Below are 20,042 nucleotides of genomic sequence, written 5' to 3' on the forward strand. Positions count from 1 at the left end.
CTTAATATATTCATGATATATAATAGACAATCAGTAAATATTTGGTAAAGTGATTAAATGCATTTTTAGAAGAATGGCACATAGTTTATTATAATTTGGTTTATTTATTGTAAATGGTTATATGAAATCCAACTGGTAAAGCAGATTTTGGGTGCAGTCTGTTTGCAGTAGTAAACTTTTTTTTTTTTATTTTTTTTATTTATTTTTTTATTTTTTAAATATATTTTATTGATTTTTTTACAGAGGGGTAGGGAGAGAGATAGAGAGTTAGAAACATCGATGAGAGAGAAACATCGATCAGCTGCCTTCTGCACATCTCCCACTGGGGATGTGCCTGCAACCCAGGCACATGCCCTTGACCGGAATCGAACCTGGGACCCTTCAGTCCGCAGGCCGACGCTCTATCCACTGAGCCAAACCGGTTTCGGCAACTTTTTTTTTAACTGAGGGATTCATTTTACTATTCTTTTAATTGGGAGCTTTTTTAAAAAAAATGAGGAATTAATTTGATAATAAAAGGGTTCTTAACTTTGAGATCAAAAATCAATTTATAATTTGAAGCTAAGGATTCTTTTCCCAGGAAAAACAATTTAGCCCATTATAAATTTGTGTATGTAGCAGTAAGGTTTCTAGACCTTTACAGGTGAGCCCTTGAATCCATCAGCTAAGAACTCAGGCTATGCTCTCTGAAGCTGTGTATAAAGAACAAAACTCTGATAGTTTAAAAATGGAAGTGTTTTACTTAAAACCCTCGAGCCTATGGACTTGTAATCAAAACTGCAATTATTGTTAGATTAGTTCCATGTGTAATTAAGACAGGAAAAAAACACAAGGCAGTAAAATGAGTAATGCAGGGAAATTCTGATACAGAGCTCCCTTTGGGAGAGGGTTTTACACATTCCTCCCTGGCCGGTCCTCTGGGGAAGATTCTTATCTTGGCTGCAGATTGTTCGCAGTTTTCAACATAAAGGAAAACAAAGTGGTCTGCCTTTCCTTGGGGAAGCCTCACGAAAGTATTTCTGGCTGGGCTGTTTCCACAGCATGTTGGTTGGTGGTCTGATTGCCGAACTTCTCTTTTATTTCAGATTCCTGTGGTACATTCCAGCCCGAAGGAGCTGTGTCGGGATGACACAGCACACCTCAGGCCTGAGGAATGCTGGGATGTTATTTTATTGCCTTTGGCTCTTTGTGGATCTCCTACTGCTTCAGTCTGATCAATGGGGAATTCAGAACTGCAGTTAGGAGATGGTTTACCTGAACTATTATTATTGCTGTGATGGAATTAATGATCACATATTGTCCAGTGTCCAAAGCAGATACATGAAATATGTTTTATTTTATAGTTCCCTTCGCAAATGCCGTTCGTTGTTCAACAAAGGCTTTTTATATTGATTAAAGGCAATTAATAAATGGAAATGTAATTTAATTTCTTCTATACCTATGATTGAATTTGATGAGTCTTGCTTGTCTATAATGACATATTCAGGCAACACCTTTATTTACTAAGTGCAGTAATTACGGTAGAATGCCTTTTCCTGTGCTTCTGTGGTGGATAAACCACTCTGATACCTTTATTTGGGTCAAAGTGTTCTTTATCAGCCTTGGAAATACTGGCCTCATGGAAACAGTTAATCTTCCCGTGACCCACTTTGGAACAATATGGATACAAAGGTGCTTCTCTAGACTTGATCTAAAGTATTGTGCATTTAGTAACTAAACTTCATTATTTTAACTGCCAGAGATTAAGAGTTGGCTATATATTTGCTAGTTCTCTCTGTTTAGCAGTTTGGTATGTTGGAAAGCTACTTGGTAAATCTCTTTTTTCCCCTTCATATGAATATATATACATATATAATTAGACTTTATGCTCATTAGTAATTCCGTCAATACTAACTGACTATATAGTTGCTAAGCAGTAGTTACTGGGGATTCAATGATGAACTAAAATTAGGATAACCATGTAAGTTTTAGTCCAGTTAGATCCCTTTGAGACACAAAGATGCCACTCATAATAACTACTCTAGGACAATGGTTGTGAACTGGGACTGTGCCAGGAAAACTGGGCGATGGCCACCAGTTACAGCAGGCACAGTCTCTGTCTGCATGGAGCTAGTAGTCAGTGGAGGAGATGGAGATTAATCCAACAGTCAGACAATAAATGCCAGTTTACAGCTGTAAAAGTGATAAAAGACCAAGTAATAGGGGGTGTGACCTGAAGAGAGGGGTTAGGGAAGGCCTCTCTAAGGAGGTAAATTTTATGCTGAGATAGGAAAGGTACGAGTAGAGTATGGGGAGAATATTTAAGAAGGAAAAAGAATATGCAATAAGCTTTGGGGTGGGAAGGGAGTACGGTGTGTCCAAACAACCATGAGAAGACCCAAATGGAGTTAACATAGGTCTCAGTGGAGAGTATGGTAGGGGCTGAGGCTAGGAAGCTCAGTCAGGTCCACAACGCACACACTGCAGGGCCTTGGCTGCCCTGGAATGGAGGTAGATTTTACCCAAAGCAGCGCAAAGCCATTACAGAAGTTAAAGGTGGAAGGGGGATAAGGAGGTGGTGGGTCATGTGTGGTTTTTGAAAAGATGACTTGGGCTGCAATGTGAGGAAGAGGTTGAGCAGGGCTGGGTAGGGTCATGCAGGGCTGGGGGCAAGAGTCATTCTGGGGAGAGTGTTTAGGTAGCTCTTGTATTAGTCCAGTCAAGAGACTGGTGACTTTAGGGTGGAACAGTGGAGTTGGAACAAACAGAAGGATTTGAAAGATATTTCAGAGCAAAATTCAAAAGGACTTGGAAACAGAGACTGTTTAGGGAAAATGAAGAGCATTTAAAATTCTTTTGTGCCATCTATCTATCTATCTATCTATCAATCATCTATCTATCTGCCTAAGCGACCAGACAACCAGACAACCAGATGACCTGCCGGTAGCTATGATACACACTGACCACCAGGGGGCAGACGCTCAATGCAAGAGCTGCCCCCTGGTGGTCAGTGTACTCCCACTGTGGGAGCGCCACTCAGCTGACAGATGGGCACCAGATGCCGGGCTCACAGCTGGCAAGTGCAGCTGTGTGAGCCTCTCTCACTGACACTCCCCCTGTGCGCCCGAGCGAAGCCGCTGCGGCAGGGGCAGCGAGGCCTGGATGAGCGGGAGCTGCGCTGTGCCCAGCCCAGGCTTGGGCTCCTCCCTGGCTGCCTGCCACTTTGCGCACTACTTCGTGCTGTGTGGGATCGACATGGACAGTGGGCTGGAGCCCTAGGAGTTGGCGGGTAAGGTCTGCTGCGGTGGCGCGGAGGTCCACTGATCCCCACAGGCCAGGCCGAGGGACCCTGCTGGTGCACGAATCCATGCACCTGGCCTCTAGGAATGACATAGAGTTCCATTGTGTTCTGTTGGCCTATTTTGTAAGTTAGTAATGGGAGCACTGAGCAGAAACCACAGGACGTTTAGGGCTGGCCTCACTGACTCCGGAGACAGTCCCCAGTGACTGTACATGGTTCCTGAGAAGTCACAATCCCAGAAAATATCTTCACTATATGGTATCTCCAGGGTACCATGAGGTCTGTGGTATAAAGAATGAGTTGGGTGTGGGGGGGAGTATGGCCTTTATGTTCTTATGCAAGAGTTGAACAATAGTATGATCATAACCAGTATTGCTGTGTCATTGATTTCTTACCCTGATCTCTCCTCATTAGCCTGTATGGCGCCATGACAAAGGTGTTATTTAGGATGCCAGAATAATAATTTTCTCAATAACAGGGGTTGAAGGTGCCCTGAAGGAGTTAAGGTAAAGATTCCCAGATACTTCATCTGTGATCAGGGTGCATTGTGGACGTTGGACCAGCTGGTTTATCACATGGTTCTTTTATAAGATTGTTGCTCATATTAAAGTATGATGTAATAGAGGTTATGAATTAAAAATAAAAACCCACAGGATCACGTGAATGTGTGTAAACACCAATGAACTAAGCATATCTTTCTTTGTAGAACATGCCGTTGTGGGTGGAAGACTTTTGCTTTTTGTACATGGCATAGATCAGGCTAACATTGCTATCTTCACATTTGCTGCATGATGAAATACTCCAGTTTGCTTCTTTCCTTGACTCTGGGTTCTTGTTTCACTCACACTGCCTTCACAGCTGATGTGGTGTGCACACTTTTTAGCAACAGTTGAACCAGACCTATTTCTGGGGTAATCTTGAAATCTTAGTACAGATACTGTACTAAGAACATCAAAATTTATATTAATGAGCAAAATTCTGTTTACTTTTTAGGTATTACATATCAATTTTATGGCATTGTAAAATTCTTAAGATGGTATTTTGAATGTTCTTCCAGAAATACTTTCAGAGCAGAGGTTCTTTCACAGGTTTCTCTTCACTTCTTTTTTTTTCTTTTTCTTCCATGATCATTTATCCCCCCATCCCCTCTTCCACCTTCATCCATCCCCTCCTCCTCCTGCAGTCAGCACACTGTTGTCCCTGCCCATGAGTTCTTTTTCTCCTTTTTGTTCTTTTTTCGCTCAAGCCTCCTCATCCCCAAACCCCCTCCCAGCTCTCGATCTTTCTTTGTTTTGCTTGTTAATTCAGTTTGTACATTAAATTCTACATCTGAGTGAAATTGGCATTTGTCTTTCTCTGACTGGCTTATTTCACTTAGCATAATGTTTTCCAGGTCCCTCCATGCTGTCACAAAGGGTAAACTTTTCTTCCTTTTTACAGCTGAGTAGTATTCCATTGTGTAAATGTACCACAGCTTTTTTATCCACTCATCTACTGATGGGCATTTGGGCTGCTTCCAAATCTGGCTATTGTACTAGTAAATAATGCTACATTGAACATAGGAATGCATGTATTCTTTCAAGTTAGTGTTCTGGGATTCTTCAGACATATTTCTGGAAGTGGAATTGCTGGGTCATAAGGTAGTTCCATTTTTAATCATTTGAAGTAACTCCAAATTGCTTTCCACAGTGACTGCACCAGTCTGCATTCCCACCAGCAGTGCACTAGGGTTTCTTTTTCTTCACATCCTTGCCAACACTTGTTGCTTGTTGATTTATTGATGATAGCCATTCTGACAGGTGAGGTGATATTTCTTTGTGGTTTTAATTTGCATTTCTCTGATAATTAGTGATATTGAGCTTCTTATCATATGTCTATTTGTATATCCTCTTTGGAGAGTTGTCTATTCAGGTCCTTTGCCCATTTTTAAATTGGATTCTTTGTTATTTTATGTTGAATTTTATAAGATCTTTATAAATTTTGAATATTAATCCCTTATCAGATGTATTAGTGAATATGTTCTCCTGTTCAGTAGGTGTCTTTTCATTTTGTTGATAGTTTCCTTTGATGTGCAAAAACTTTTTAGTTTGATGTAGTCCCATTGTTTGCTTTTTATTTTGTTTGCCTTGCTCAAGGAGGTATATCAGAAAAATATTGCTGCGAGAAATGTCTGAGATTTTACTGTGTATGTTTTCTTCTTGGCTTTTTATGGTTTCGAGTTTAGCATTTAAGTCTTTAATCCATTTGAGTTTATTCTTGTGCACAGTGTAAGAAGGTGGTCTAGTTTCATTTTTTTTGCCCATATCTGTCCAATTTTCCCAGCACCATTTATTGAATAGACTATCTTTGGCCCACTGTATGCTTTTGCCTCCTTTGTCAAATAGTAATTGACTATAAAGGTATGGGTTTATTTCTGGGCTCTCTGTTCTGTTCCCTTGATCCAAATGTCTGTTTTTATGTGAGTACCATGCTGTTTTGATTACTATGGCCTTGTAGTATAGTTTAATATCAGATAACATGATTCCTCCAACTTTCTTCTTCTTTTGCAAGATTGCTGTTGCTATTCAGAGTCTTTTGTGGTTCCATGTAAATTTTTGGAATATTTGTTCTAGTTATGTGAAATATGCCATTGGTGTCTTGATAGGAATTGTGTTGAATCTTTAGATTGCTTTGGGTAATATGGATATTTTAATGATGTTAATTCTTTCTACCCATGAACATGGTATATACTTCCACTTACTTGTACCTTCTTTAGTTTCTTTCTTCAATGTCTTATAATTTTCCAAGTACAGGTTTTTTACATCCTTGGTTAAATTTATCCCTAGGTATTTTATTCTCTTTGAAGCAATTGTGAAGGGAATTATTATTTTAGTTTCCCTTTCTGATAGTTCATTATTGGTGTATAAAAATAGAACTTATTTCTGGATATTTCTTTTGTATCCTGCTACTTTACTTAATTCATTTATCAGTTCTACTAGTCTTGGTAAAATCTCTAGGGTTCTCTATATATAGCTTTACGTCATCTGTAAGTGATAGTTTTACTTTTTCCTTTTCTAATTGGATGCTTTTTATTTCTTTTTCCTGTCAGAATGCTGTGGCTCATTTTTCCATTATTATGTTGAACTAGAGGTCTGGTGCATGAAATTCATGCACAGGTAGCCTACGTCCCTAGGCCTGGCTGGTGATCAGGGCCAATTGGGGCCTTCCGACTGCTGGCCAGGGCCTTCCTTCCAGCTGCCAGCTGGGGCCTTCGTTCGTTCCGCGCTACCCCCTGGTGGTCAGCACACATCACACTGAGCGATCAAACTCCTGGTTGAACTCCCAAGGGGACACTTTGCATATTAGTCTTTTATATATATAGACTAGAGGCCTGATGCACGAAATTCGTGCAAGAGTAGGCCTTGCTTCCCCCAGCTGCCAGCACCAGCTTCCCTTTAGGGACCCAGGCTTGCTTCCCTCTGGCTGCCTATAGGCACCCAGGACCCAGGACCCAGGCTTGCTTCCCTCTGGCTGCCGGCAGGCACCTGGGACCTGGGCTGGCTTCCCTCCTGCTGCCCATAGGCACCCGGGACCCAGGCTGGCTTCCCTCCTGGCATCTGCAGGCACCCGGGACCCGGGCTTGCTTCCCTTCGGTCACCCGCAGGCACCCAGGACCCGGGCTTGCTTCCCTCGGGCTGCCTGCAGGTACCCGGGACCTGGGCTGGCTTCCCTCCTGCCGCCTGCAAGCACCCGGCATCTGGGCTGGCTTCCCTTTGGCCCTGGCTTCATCAGGAAGGACGTCCGGAAGATGTCCAGTCTAATTAGCATTTTACCCTTTTATTATTATAGACTAGAGGCCTAGTGCACAAAATTCGTGCATGGGGCGGGGGCATCCCTCAGCCCAGCCTGCACCCTCTTGCAGTCCGGGATCCCTTGGGGGATGTCCAACTGAAAGTTTAGGCCTGATCCCATAGGGATCCCCAGGATCGGGCCTAAACTGGCAGTTGGACATCCTTCTTGCAATCTGGGACTGCTGGCTCCTAACCGCTCGCCTGCCTGCCTGCCTGATTGCCCCCTAACCATTCTGCCTGCCTTTCTGATTGCCCCTAACTGTTCTCCTACCTCTCTGATCGCCCCTAACCACCTCTGCCTGCCTGTCTGATCGCCCCTAACCACCTCTGCCTGCCTGTCTAATCGCCCCTAAGTGCTCACCTGCCTGCCTGACCACCCCTAACCACTCGCCTGCTTGCCTGATCACCCCCACTGCCCCGGCTTTGTCTGGAAGGACGTCCAGCTGTCTGGTCTAATTAGCATATTATGCTTTTATTATTATAGATGAGAATGGTGAAAGTGGACATCCCTGTTTTGTTCCTGATCTTAAAGGGAACACTTATAGTTTTTTGCCCTCTGAGTATGATATTTGCTCTGGGTTTGTCATATATGACTATTATTTGTTGAGGTTTGTTCCCTCTATTCCCGTTTTGCTGAAAATTTTTATCATAAATGGGTGCTGATTTGATCAAATGCTTTTTTTATTGATAGGATCATGTGATTTTTGTCTCTCAGTTTGTTTATGTGGTGTATCATGTTTATTGATTTGTGGATTTTGTACCAACCTTGCATTCCTGGAATAAATTCCACTTGATCATGATGTATGATCACTATAATGTGTTGCTGGATGATGTTTGCTAATATATTATTGAGGATTTTAGCATCTATGTTCATCAGAGATATTGGCTTATGATTTTCTTTCTTTGTCATGTCTTTATCTGGTTTTGGAATTAGGATAATGTTGGCCTCGTAACATGAACTTGGGAATCTTCCCCCCTCTTGGATTTTTTGGAATAGTTTGAGAAAGATGGGTGTTAGTTCTTCTTTGAATGTTTGGTAAAATTTACCTTTGAAGCCATTCAGTTGATGACTTTTATTTTTTTTATTACTGCTTCAAATTCTCTAGTTGTAATCTGTCTATTCATATTCTCTGATTCTTCCTGATTTAATTTTGGAAGAATGTATGTTTCTAGGAATTTATCTGTTTCATCCAGATTGTTCAATTTGTTGGCATATAGTTGTTCACAATATTTTTAAAATAATCCTTTATATTTTTTGGTGTCAATTGTTACTTCTCTTTCATTTTTGATTTTATTTATTTGGGTCCTCTCTCTTTTTTTCTTGATGCGTCTGTCAAGGTTTGTCCATCTTGCTTATCTTTTCAAAGAATCAGCTCTTGGTTTCATTGTTCCTTTGTATTGTTTTTTTCAGACTATATTTCAGTTTATTTCTGCTCTGGTCTTTATTATCTCCTTCCTAGTTTTATTCACTCTGGGCTTTGTTTTTTTTCTTTAAGTTCCTTTAAGTGTAAAGTTAGATTGTTGATGTGAGGTTCTCTTTATTTCTTTTGCTTAACTCTTTAATCTTGGCAAACTACAGATTACTACCTCGCTTTATACATAGGATTGAGTTTCCATCACCGATCTTGTTGGTTGACTGGAGGTGAAAAAGGATGTTACTGAATTTTTTGGGTTTTTTTTGTCTCTTCCCTTTTTGGTTTTCTGTTTATTTTATTTTATTAATTATTTTATTTTATTTATTTTATTTAATATTTTATTTTATTTATTTTATTTTATTTGTTCTTAGCTGAGTATTCTCCCCTTCTTGGTTTTCTGCTTTCCTTTATTTGTTCTTAGCTGAGTATTCTAAGCAGGCCTTTGAGTCTTCACCCTGAACCTGGCATTGGCTGACCAAAAGAGCTGGATATTATTTTTCAAAAGCTTACTGTAGATTTTGATATCTTGTTGTAGGATTTGATACTGAGAATGACCAAAGCCAGTGTTCAGGTGACTTTGACTACTGCTTGCCAACTCATTACTTTACTAAGCATTGAATCATACTTTAGATTAAATGTGGTTGATTTTTTCCATTTAGTTCTTAAAACCTTACACACTGAATTGGAATTTAAACTGTGTTTGCTATTGTGGTGTTTTTGGATTATTGTCCTGTAGGAACTTGGATTGTCCAAAGATTTATTTGATGGCAATGTATTCAGCTTTTGAAATTAAGTAATAGTATTCAAAATAATTTGTTTAATATACAAGTTTAGATCTTTGATCAAAAGATCAATTGTGATTAACTCCCTGAAAAGACATGTAATTTCAACATTATCCGTGTGGTAAATGGAGCAAATGTGTTGCTTAAAAATCCTTATTAGTGACAAGGAAGTAATAATGCCTTCCTACAAGGACCACTCTGAGGGTAAATAAGATAATTCATTTGTTCATTCAACAAATATTTATTGAGCATCTAAATGTATAAGGCACTGTACTAGACATTGGGGATATGACAGAGAACTAAACCAAGTCCTTGCTCTCACAGATCTTACATATTAATATTTTTAAAGTACATTATAGGTGATTAATAAATGGTAGCTCTAATTGTTGCTATCCAAAATTTGTATAAAACTTGTGATCTAAAATAGGTTGTTAAATTATTTAAGAAGTTTTCTTATTTTGAATCTGAATAAAATTAGAGGGGTTGAAAAATTTCTGTATATATATTTGCACATTAATTTTAAGGTTCTGAAACAGTGATTCTCAACTTTGATTGAACATTAGAATGACCTCTGGAGTTTTAAAAAAACTAAAATGCCAGGAGGCTGTCCTCAGAGATTCTAATATAATTGGTCAGGGTGGGACGCGGGCACTGGTAATTTTTAAAAAGCTCGAAAGGTGATTCTAATGGGCAGGGGTGGTTGACATTCACTGCTTTAAAGGTGGGACTATTTTATGAGTACTTATACATTATGGCTAATGGTAGATTTGATATTTATACATCAAGATATGTAACTGAATGTGAGCAAGGAACTATACCATTAGGTATGGATAGAACAAGTTTGATGATAGGTTTCAGGACAAAATATGTGGCTGCAGAGAGCCAGGATGTGTGCCTGGGGCGTGACTGCCACAGTGGGTCTGTGTCACTGTACCAGGCAGACCTTAGTAGCCTCACCTTTAAAATGGGGTGTGGTTAAATGCAGTGACGGTGCTGGGCCATTCTAGTGTTTTGCTGTGCCGTGATATTTGGGTTAATGCCCCAGTTTACGAATTGCTGTTGCCAGAGGCTTTCTGGCCAGCTGCCTTGTTCCCTCCCTTCTCCATCGCCACTCAAACCAGTGGGGAACATCCGACCAAAGCCTGCCGGACTCCTCAGCTGGCCAGTGGGCAGCTAACTCACTGTTGAGAGGGTTTGAATAAATATACAAATGTTATTACATCTGGGAGATAGAAGGGTGAGGAAGAGGTGTGGGAGCACAGTGGTCACCTGGGACCATGTGTGGACTGAGGCTGACTGCACAAGGAGAGACTAACATGGGTAGGTGTGCGTAGCAAGGCACAGCGACCCCTGGGAGAGATCCCTCATCCCGCTCCATCTGCAGGGCCCCAGCTGTGTTTAATTCCTGTCCTCTGCAACTGTGATGTGCCTACTGTTGCCTTAGCATTTCTTCTTCCCTGGATGCCCCTCAGTGGGCTTCTGTCCTTTGCTTTGAGTAGAATGTGAGGTGAGTAGAAACTTTTGAGAAACAAATGGGGCGATAATAAAAATAGAAACGGGGTAAGGTGAATAAGCAGAATAGTGCGGTGTTGTGGAAAGAATGAGGATAGGAAGCTACAATCAGAGCCCTTACAAAAATAGCTCTGTGACCTTACCCAAGGTGCTTCACACTACCAGGTTTGTCTAAAACGGGAGTGGTGCATTCTCATAGGGATGGCATAGGAAACGACATTGCAGTTGTAGAAATGCTTTGAAAGGTAAAGGGGCATATCTGTGAGGGGATCACCTTGTTAACAGATATTTCGAGAATGCATATTTTGAGGCGTTTGCCTCCAAGATACAGATAGTAGAGAAGAGTTATAAAATATGTTGAAGGACTAAGTTTATAAGTGTTGATTTAACTCTAAACAGAATACATTTTTTTTAAATATATTTTATTGATTTTTTACAGAGAGGAAGAGAGAGAGATAGAGAGTTAGAAACATCGATGAGAGAGACATCGATCAGCTGCCTCCTGCACATCTCCCACCGGGGATGTGCCCGCAACCCAGGTACATGCCCTTGACCGGAATCGAACCCGGGACCTCTCAGTCCGCAGGCCGACGCTCTATCCACTGAGCCAAACCGGTTTCGGCCAGAATACATTTTTACTTCTGTCAATTTTAAATTTTCATAGCTTGTTTTTCTCCCAATGATTATTCTCAGAATTTCTAATTATTCGTTGCCTGAATAATCTCATAGATTTCTTAGAATATATATTTTAGATATTGTTTAGTTTTTAATAAAGTTCTGCAGGATATATAGGTAACAAGTTCTGTGTATTATGAGTTAATGATAAAGTTATTGTTTTTCTTTCTTTACATTCAGTGAAGAGCAAGAATTAGGTCATGCATGTTAAAAGATTTAGTTGGTTGGTTTCTCTCTTGTCCTCTAAAATTAACATTGGCACACCCTTAAATTAATGTGCTGTCTCCCACTCAGTGGGATGGGCAGACAATTGGAAAGGCTTGTGATTGGAACGGTGAGGGTGTCGGGAGTTCAGGACTGAGGGAAATCGTTCCTGCCAGGAGCGTGCTTGCCTTTGGATGCCCTGAAGCTTGACTCAGACAAGAGTTCTCATCCTTCTGCGTGCCTCTTCCAGGGAACTTTTCATTGACACAATCGGGTAACGACAAGGTGGAAAAAAGGAAGGTTGGATCGTTCAGTAGGTAGAATGTCTACAAAATCTTTCCTATCATTCATGCAGCTATTTATACCAAGTGGGATAATTCCCCCTCCAGGAAATGCTGTTACATTTCCCAATATACTTGGACATTAATTTTATTCCCCTTTTCAGGGCCACTTACAAACTTAGTTTATGTCATAGGCAAAAGTATAAGGATTTTTAATAGATTCTTCTGTTGGGAAGACCTAGGCCACTTTTTCTTGCATTCCAAATTGCTTGCCATTGCTTTCATAGAAAAGAAAGATAATTGAATGCTGCTCTTGTAGATCTGACATTGGACCGCATGTTTCTTGACTCAGGAGCAGCTTTTATAGAATTACCTAGCGGCCAAATGTTAAAGAGTTCTTTAAAAGGTGTAAAGTTTAGCCCAGCAGTTTTGGCTCAGTTGTTGAGCATCGATCTATGAACCAGGAGGTCACGGTTTGATTCCCTGTCAGGGCACATGCCTGGGCTGAAGGCTTGATCCCCAGTGTGGGTGTGCAAGAGGCAGCCAGTCAGTGATTCTCTCATCATTTATGTTTCTATCTCTCTCTTCCTTTCTGAAATCAATATAAATATATTTTAAAAAATAGAATAAAAGGTATGAAGTTTATATTTCCAGTGGAGTATGCAATACTGTGTGTTGTTGGGTTTTTTTAAATTACTGGCAAGTTGATTAGTGTTTATAAAGTTAAGTTAGTGGAAAATGAGTACTTGTCAGAGGGTGCCTTTGTTTTTCTGATTGGTGTTAAGAACAAAAAGTAAAAATACTTAAGGATTGTAGATGAAATTCTGTAATAGGGCACTAATCCATTATTTTCTAGGGAAATGTTAAGAACTACAGAAACTTAATAGAAGGACACCAGGTATTTAATTTAAATATTCCTGGAAGGCATTAGATGCATATCAACATTATGGTTATTATTGTTTTATCTGACCTTCTGTCCATGGGGTAAATGGTATATGATTGGTTCATAGAAACTGGGAAGAGTTATGTACCATTGGTCCACTCGCTGTGTGACTGAGCAGCTTCTTGATTTCCTTCTCAAAGAATCAGTTCTCTGTAGGCTTTGACCATCTTCCCAATGTGATGTATTCAAAGTGTCCGATGACCTAGCCTTGTGGTATGTTTTATTAGATACAACTTAGTATTGATTTATTGATTGATTCATTCAAGTCTTTTCCCATTTTGTATTTTTAACTTGTCAAGTTCACTGCCATTTATCTTTTTGTGTAGTCTGAAATGTTGGTATCTTTGTGCACAGAAGAGATGTGTCAGTTATTCATCTATTGGCTCACATAGAAACAAAGTACAAATTCCAGGGGTTCCCCTCCACCCCCCCCAGTGGAGCCATGTGGTGATTCACTTAATCCCCTAGCAGCAGTGGAGGCAACACATGCCAAGTGTTACAACCAAGGGAGTTCACTGGAGCCTTGGTGTCCAGGATTGTTGCTTGGAGGTCATGTAGTGCGGATGTGGCTGATCTCAGCTACTCTCACTTTAGCCCCACCCTGCCCCCACTCCCAGTGAAAACATGTGTTCATGTTGAATCACACTGTTAGGAAAACTTTTTTGGGGTAAACTTTTCTGGTGAACTGGTACAGAATGGTCCAAGGCCTTAGGCATACAAATGGAGATGTTCACAATAAATATACAGTGTGGCCCATGGCCTCAGACACACAGAAACGCTCTTATTAAGCAGAATATTCCATGGGCTCAGGGGTTATCTCCTAGGAATCAACAAAGGCCAGTCCTGAAGGCAGGCCTTTCTTTGAAATATGCTAAATGGAGGGGAGGAAGAGCAGGCAAGAATACAAGGACTTAAATTGAATGCATGACTTTTTATTTTTGAAAAAATTGAATCAGTTATTTGAAATAACATCTTAATATCTGAATAGTGTTTTTGTGGGTACCTATAATATTATTTCCTGTATGTTTGACATATATCTTAAAAGCAAATAACAATAATGTTTTAGTTGGAACTAAAATTTTTTACGTTAGTGGTTAGGCTCATGTTATCTCAAGCCTTTGGGGCTGCTTCCAAGGATGTGGTTACAGTGTTCTATATTGTGTCTTACCTGGGACAATTCCAGAATATAAAATTGTGCTTAGGGGTGAAGAAAAACTCTCCATCTGTGTTTCACATTTGGTGGCTGGTCTACCTGAGTGTGGACTTTCTTTTGGGCCCGTCTAAGCTCTAAGTGTAAACTGCTGTTCTCTGAACGATTCATATATTAAAACCCGAGATGGTTTCTCATTGCCAGAACAAACTCCACACCACTTAAGGCCCCCACTCTCTCCCCTGTTGCTCCTACCACCATCATTTGCCCTTTATTTTTGTCACCTAGCCATATTCAGTTTTTTAATTCATTATTTTGTTTCCTATCAGCTTTCCTGTTCATTCTCTTGGTTTCATTTGAGGCTTTTGCACTAAATTTCCCCTTCATCTGTAACGCCATCTCCCCTCCCCCAGTTTTTTTCAGCTAACTCTTACACATCCATCAATTTTAGCTTTAATATCCCTATTGAATATCCTGACCCATATAGATAATTTTCCCATAATTCCCCAATATTAAAGCTCATATCCTTACTATTATTACTTACTTATCCATCTTTCCAGCCTAGATTTTAAACTTCACTACAGGCAAACCATGTTTGTTTCCATTTCTCCAGCACCTGTGTAGTAGCTCCTGTATATTGTCTGGTATAACACAGTCACTAAATAAATTTTGTTGAATGACTGCATGAATAAAGTACAATTTAAGCTTTTTTGACTTACATATTCTCATGTAAACATTTTCATGGGAAATACTGTATTTAAATAAAACATTTATGACTATTTTAATGAATATTTTCATAAAACATTAATAGGATTTGGTGTTAACGAAGTTAAGTGTTTACTCACCAGGAAAGCAATGTTAGAGTCCATGGCCTTATAGGTTTATTTTCTTAGTAGTTCTGTCCAGATGGCATAGAAGGTCAATGCAGTGCTTTCCTCTCCCAGGACCACATCAGAATTACAACTAAATTAGAGAGCAGTTAACCTGGAGAACCCCCTGGAGGTTAGCTGAACAGAAGTCCTATAACTAAGGAGATGAAGAAGAGGCCACATCGAGACCAATATGGGGGCCAGAGATGCGACCCCCATGGGAGGTGCCAGAGATGCTGGTCCCTCACCCCCATGTGGTGGTTAAGAATTGGGAGGAATGTCTCAGCTGTGGTGGTGCCTCCGAGGAGTGAGTGGTGCCAGCCCCACACTAGGAGCTGGAACACCACCACCACCAGAGAGAGGAGCTGCCACAACATCTGGCTGTGAAAACCAGTGGGGATCCCACCGTCTGTGTGAGGCGGAGGGCTGCTGGAATCCCTGGTGTCCTCTTACAGGGCCTGCACACAGACTAACTCTCATGCAGGCACTCGCCCTGGGCTCTGGTGGGTAGGCAGTGGCTTGGGAGGTGCCAGAGACATACAGGGAGAAACAGAGTTGTCTGGCTTCAGGGTGAGGGCTGAAAGCACAGCCGCCATTGTCCCTGTGCTGAGCCCTCCTCCCACACAGCTGGCAGGCAGGTGCTATGTTTCCTGTGTTGAGCCCACACCCCACACCGCCAAATCGGAATCCACATTAGCCTGGTGACCCCACCCTGATGGCTACCTGAGACCCTGCCCCTCCCAACTTGTGTGCCTCCAGAGGCTCTTTCAGTGGCTGAACATTCTGGGCAGCTGACAGGTAGCAGTAGGCCTAGGGGTACCTTTTTGCTGAGCAGTTCAAGACCTGAACTGGTGCCAGCTGGCTTCAGTTCCCAGTGTGGCCTTTCCCACATGCTTCCAGATCCAGCACAGGCAGCTACCAAATGTGGATTGCTTGTAGCTCCTACCAGGTAGGCCTGACCAGTCATAGGCACTGGCTGATCTTGGTCTGCACTGGAACCCATCCAAAGAAGCCCAGAACCAACGTGCCCAGTGGCTGGTTTTACACCCAGAGTACCACTGATTAACTGTGCAGGTGGCACACCCAAAGGTTGCTCTTGGCAGGCACCAGAGCGCACTGGGGCAATCCCATTCAGTGGAGTTAACCCCCACATAGCAGCTTGTACGCTGTGGTCATGGCCATACTCACAGCCAATCAGCCTCAGGAAAAACTCCACCCACTGATGTGCCAACAGCAATCAAGGCTCAACTACAACAGGAAGGGTACACACAACCCACATAAGAGACACTTCTGGAGCACCCAGCCCAGGTGATCAGGGAGACTGTGCCCCTGTGCCCAACAGGACACCTACTACATAAAGTTACTTGCCAAGCCTTGGAGATGTAGTAGATCTACCTAATACATAGAAACAAACATAGGCTGTTAAAATGAAGATTCAAAGACATATGTCCCAAATGAAAGAACAGGAAAAATATTCAGAAAATGAAATGATGTCAAGCAATCTACCAGATAGAATTCAAAGCACTGGTTATAAGGATCCTCAAGGAACTTAGTGAGAACATCAGAAAAGAGACTGTAAGCATAAAAAAGGACATAGAAATCATAAAAAAAAAGCCAGTCATAAATGAAGACTACAATAATAAAATGAAGAGTACACTCGAGGGAATGAACAGAGATTCGATGAAGCAGAGGACCTCTTGTAGCTCCCCATGACCTGCCAGCCCTACCTGGTAGGAGATACAGAAGAATCTGCATTTTGCCAATTGGAATGGCAAAAAGAAAAAAATAATTTTAAAAAACCCCGAAGATAGTTTAAGGGACTTTTGGGATAACATCAAGCATAACATTCACATCATAGGGATACCAGAGGAGAGGAGAAAGACTAAGGTATTGAAAAACATTTTTTGAAGAAATAATGATTGAAAACGTCCCTAACCTGGCAAAAGAAACAGACATACAGGTCCAGGAATGTAAAGTGTCCCAAACAGGATGAACCCAGAGAATCCCACACCGAGACACATTATAATTAAAATGGCAAAGGTTAAAGACAAAGAGAGAATCTTAAAAGCAGCAAGAGAAAGGGAGCACCCATCCAACTGTCAGCTCATCTCTCAACAGAAACTTTACAGGCCAGGGTGCATTGGTACAAATTATTCAAAGTGATGAAAAGCAAGTTCCTACAACCAAGACTACTCTACCTAACAAGGCTGTCATTGAAAAATGAAGGAGAGAGAGATTTTTCAGACAAAAAGAACTAAGGAGTTTATCACCACTAAATCACTATTACAAGAATGTCAAAGGGACTTCTTTAAGAAGAAGGGGGGAAAAACCCCCATAAATATGATTAATAAAATGGCAATACTACATACCTATCAATCACTTTAAATGTAAATGGATTAAACAATCTAATGAAAGACATAAGGTTGATGAGTAGAAAAGAAAACAAGAGCCATATATATATATATATATATATATACACACACACACACACACACACTGTCTACAAGTGACCCACTTCAGATTCAAAGTCACACACAGACTGACTGTAAAGGGATGGAAAAAGATTTTATGCAAATAGAAACCAAAAAGCTAGGATACCAACACTTATATTAGACAAAATAGACTTTAAAATAAAGGCTCTAAAAGAGACAAAGAAGGACACTACATAATGATCAAAAGATCAGTCTAACAAGAGGATAAAATCCTTGTAAACATTTATGCATCCCAACATCATAGCACCTAAATATATATGGCAAGTATTGATGGACATAAAGGGAGAGATTGATAATAATACAGTCATTTTAGGGAACTTTAACTTTCCAGTGACATCAATCAATACGTTTTCCAGACAGAAAATCAACAAGGAAGCTGCAGCCTAAATAACACATTAGACCAGATAGATTTAATTGATATTTTTAGAGTATTTCACCCCAGAGCAGCAGAATATACATTTTCTTGAAGTGCAGATGGAACCAGCATTATTTACAGTGATTCCACTTCTGAGAATATATCTGAAGAAACCCAAAACACTAATTTGAAAGAATATATGCATTCCCCATGTTCATTGAAGTGTTATTTACAATAACCAAGATATGGAAGCAAGCCAGGTGTCCATCAATGGACAATTGGATAAAGAAGATGTGGTACATATTAGAATGGAATATGACTCAGCCATAAAAAATGAAATATTGCCATTTACAACAACATGGATAGACTTAGAGGGTATCATGCTAAATGAAATAAGTCAGTGAAAGACAAATAGCATGATCTTACTTACATGTGGAATATAAAGAACAAAATAAATAAGCAAACAAAAGAGAAACAGACTCATAGATACAGAGAACAGACTGATGGTTGCCAGATGGGAGGGGAATTGGGGACCTGAATGAAAAAGTTGAAGGGATAAAGAAGTTCAGATTGTTAGTTATAAAATAGTCATGGGGATGTATAGCATAGGGAATATAGTCAGTAATATTGTAATAACTATGTATGGTGCCTGGTAGGTACTAGACATATATTGGGGGATCACAGTGTAAATTATATAATTGTCTAAGCATTATGCTGTACACCTGAAACTAATATAAAATAATATTGAATGTGAACTCTAATTGAAAAATAAAATTTAAAAAAGGTTTATTTTCTTTAATTTAACTAATTTATTAAGAAAATTCATTTAATTTTTCTTACAAGTAGTTTGTGATATAGGAAAAAATCAGTGAGTGTTTAGAATGAAAAGCATCCATCGTTAGTCCCACTGTTTCTCGGCCCTGTGTGATTAAATGTTAAAATTTCATTAAGATTCACCTTCAAGAGGAAAACGACTTAAGAGAAGCACCTGCATTTGTTCAGTTGAGGGGTGTAGGAGTAAAAGTTCACACTAAAGATTTTTCTTTTCTTTTTTTAAATCCTTACCTGAGGTTATGTTTGTTGATTTTAGAGAAAGAGGAAGGGAGAGAGAAACATCGATGTGAGAGAGAAACATCAATTGGTTGCCTCCTGTATGTGCCCCAACCTGGGATTGAACCCGCAACCTTTTGGTGCATCAGAAGACGCTCCTCCCAACTGAGCCGCCCAGACAAGGCTCAAGAAATTTTTAGAAAAAGTCATGTAAAGGGTCCAGTGTCTTCCAGTGTTAGCTTGTGTTTTCTGTAACCCCTTCCTCCAAGTTCTGTCTGGTAAAAGGTTCAGCTTTTTTCTTTTTTCCTGTCTTTTAAAGACAGTATCTCAAAAATGGTACTAATCTGAGCCCTGCTAAATGTCCAGACGCAGCACCTGGGAGAACGGAGTTCAGAAGTTGAGTGTGTGGAATGCTTATGCGGGAGAATCTTCTTGCTGAGGTTGCACATCTGCTTCCAGAAGCTGGTAACTGCTTTTGGGTGGCGGCGTCCCATGAGAGCAAGGGGCCCGAGTGTGGGCACTCCAGGCAGGGAAGAGTGTGAACTTGTCCACCAAGTCGAAACTTCTCAGGACATTTTCTCCAGACCAGAGCCATGCCGTTACAACTAGAACTTTCTGGGTTGGAAGAGCAAACTCCAGAAAGCGTGAGGTCATCAGTGTCGGTTCGGAGCACGCAGGAGATGGCTCGTCCAGGTTGGGAGGCGCTGAAGTGCGGGATGCACACCAGATTTTGTATAAAAAACATAAAATAGCTCATTACAATTTTAATATTGATTAATGTTGAAGTAATATTTTGGGCACACTGGGTTAATAAGATAAAATTTCACCTGTTTCATTTTGGTTTTCTTTTCAATATGGTACTAGAAAATATAAATTTATATATGTGGCTCCATATATATTTGAACAGTGCTGCTTTCTGGAGAGGCTTTATCAAGGATGTACATGGAACTGAGTCTAACTCACACTTTGATGTGGCTGTTTATTGTGAAATATGTCACTTCAGATATAGAATTAGAACCTCAGATTTCCTAAGTTAGTTTCTTAATAACTTATAGTTGGAATGTAGCATAAAAGCAAGAGGAGGATTTTTTTTTAAGTTGTAAAAGAAATTTTTAGAAACTAAGGGCTTTGCAGAACTAAAAATTCACTCGCATTGTTTTATTTTCAAGCTCTATTTTCGGTTTCTGCCAGGACGAAAATGTTC

General features: G+C 40.4%; 1 protein-coding gene across 7 annotated transcripts in view; it reads left to right on the forward strand.

The window, feature by feature from the left end:
- Positions 1-20,042, forward strand: part of MITF (melanocyte inducing transcription factor) — a 230,883-nt gene that overhangs the window by 68,179 nt on the left and 142,662 nt on the right. The window lies entirely within an intron of this gene.

Source organism: Myotis yumanensis, unplaced genomic scaffold, assembly GCF_028538775.1.
Source record: "Myotis yumanensis isolate MYYU_CA2020_CCGP unplaced genomic scaffold, mMyoYum1.0.hap1 SCAF_14, whole genome shotgun sequence".
Lineage (NCBI taxonomy): Eukaryota > Metazoa > Chordata > Mammalia > Chiroptera > Vespertilionidae > Myotis > Myotis yumanensis.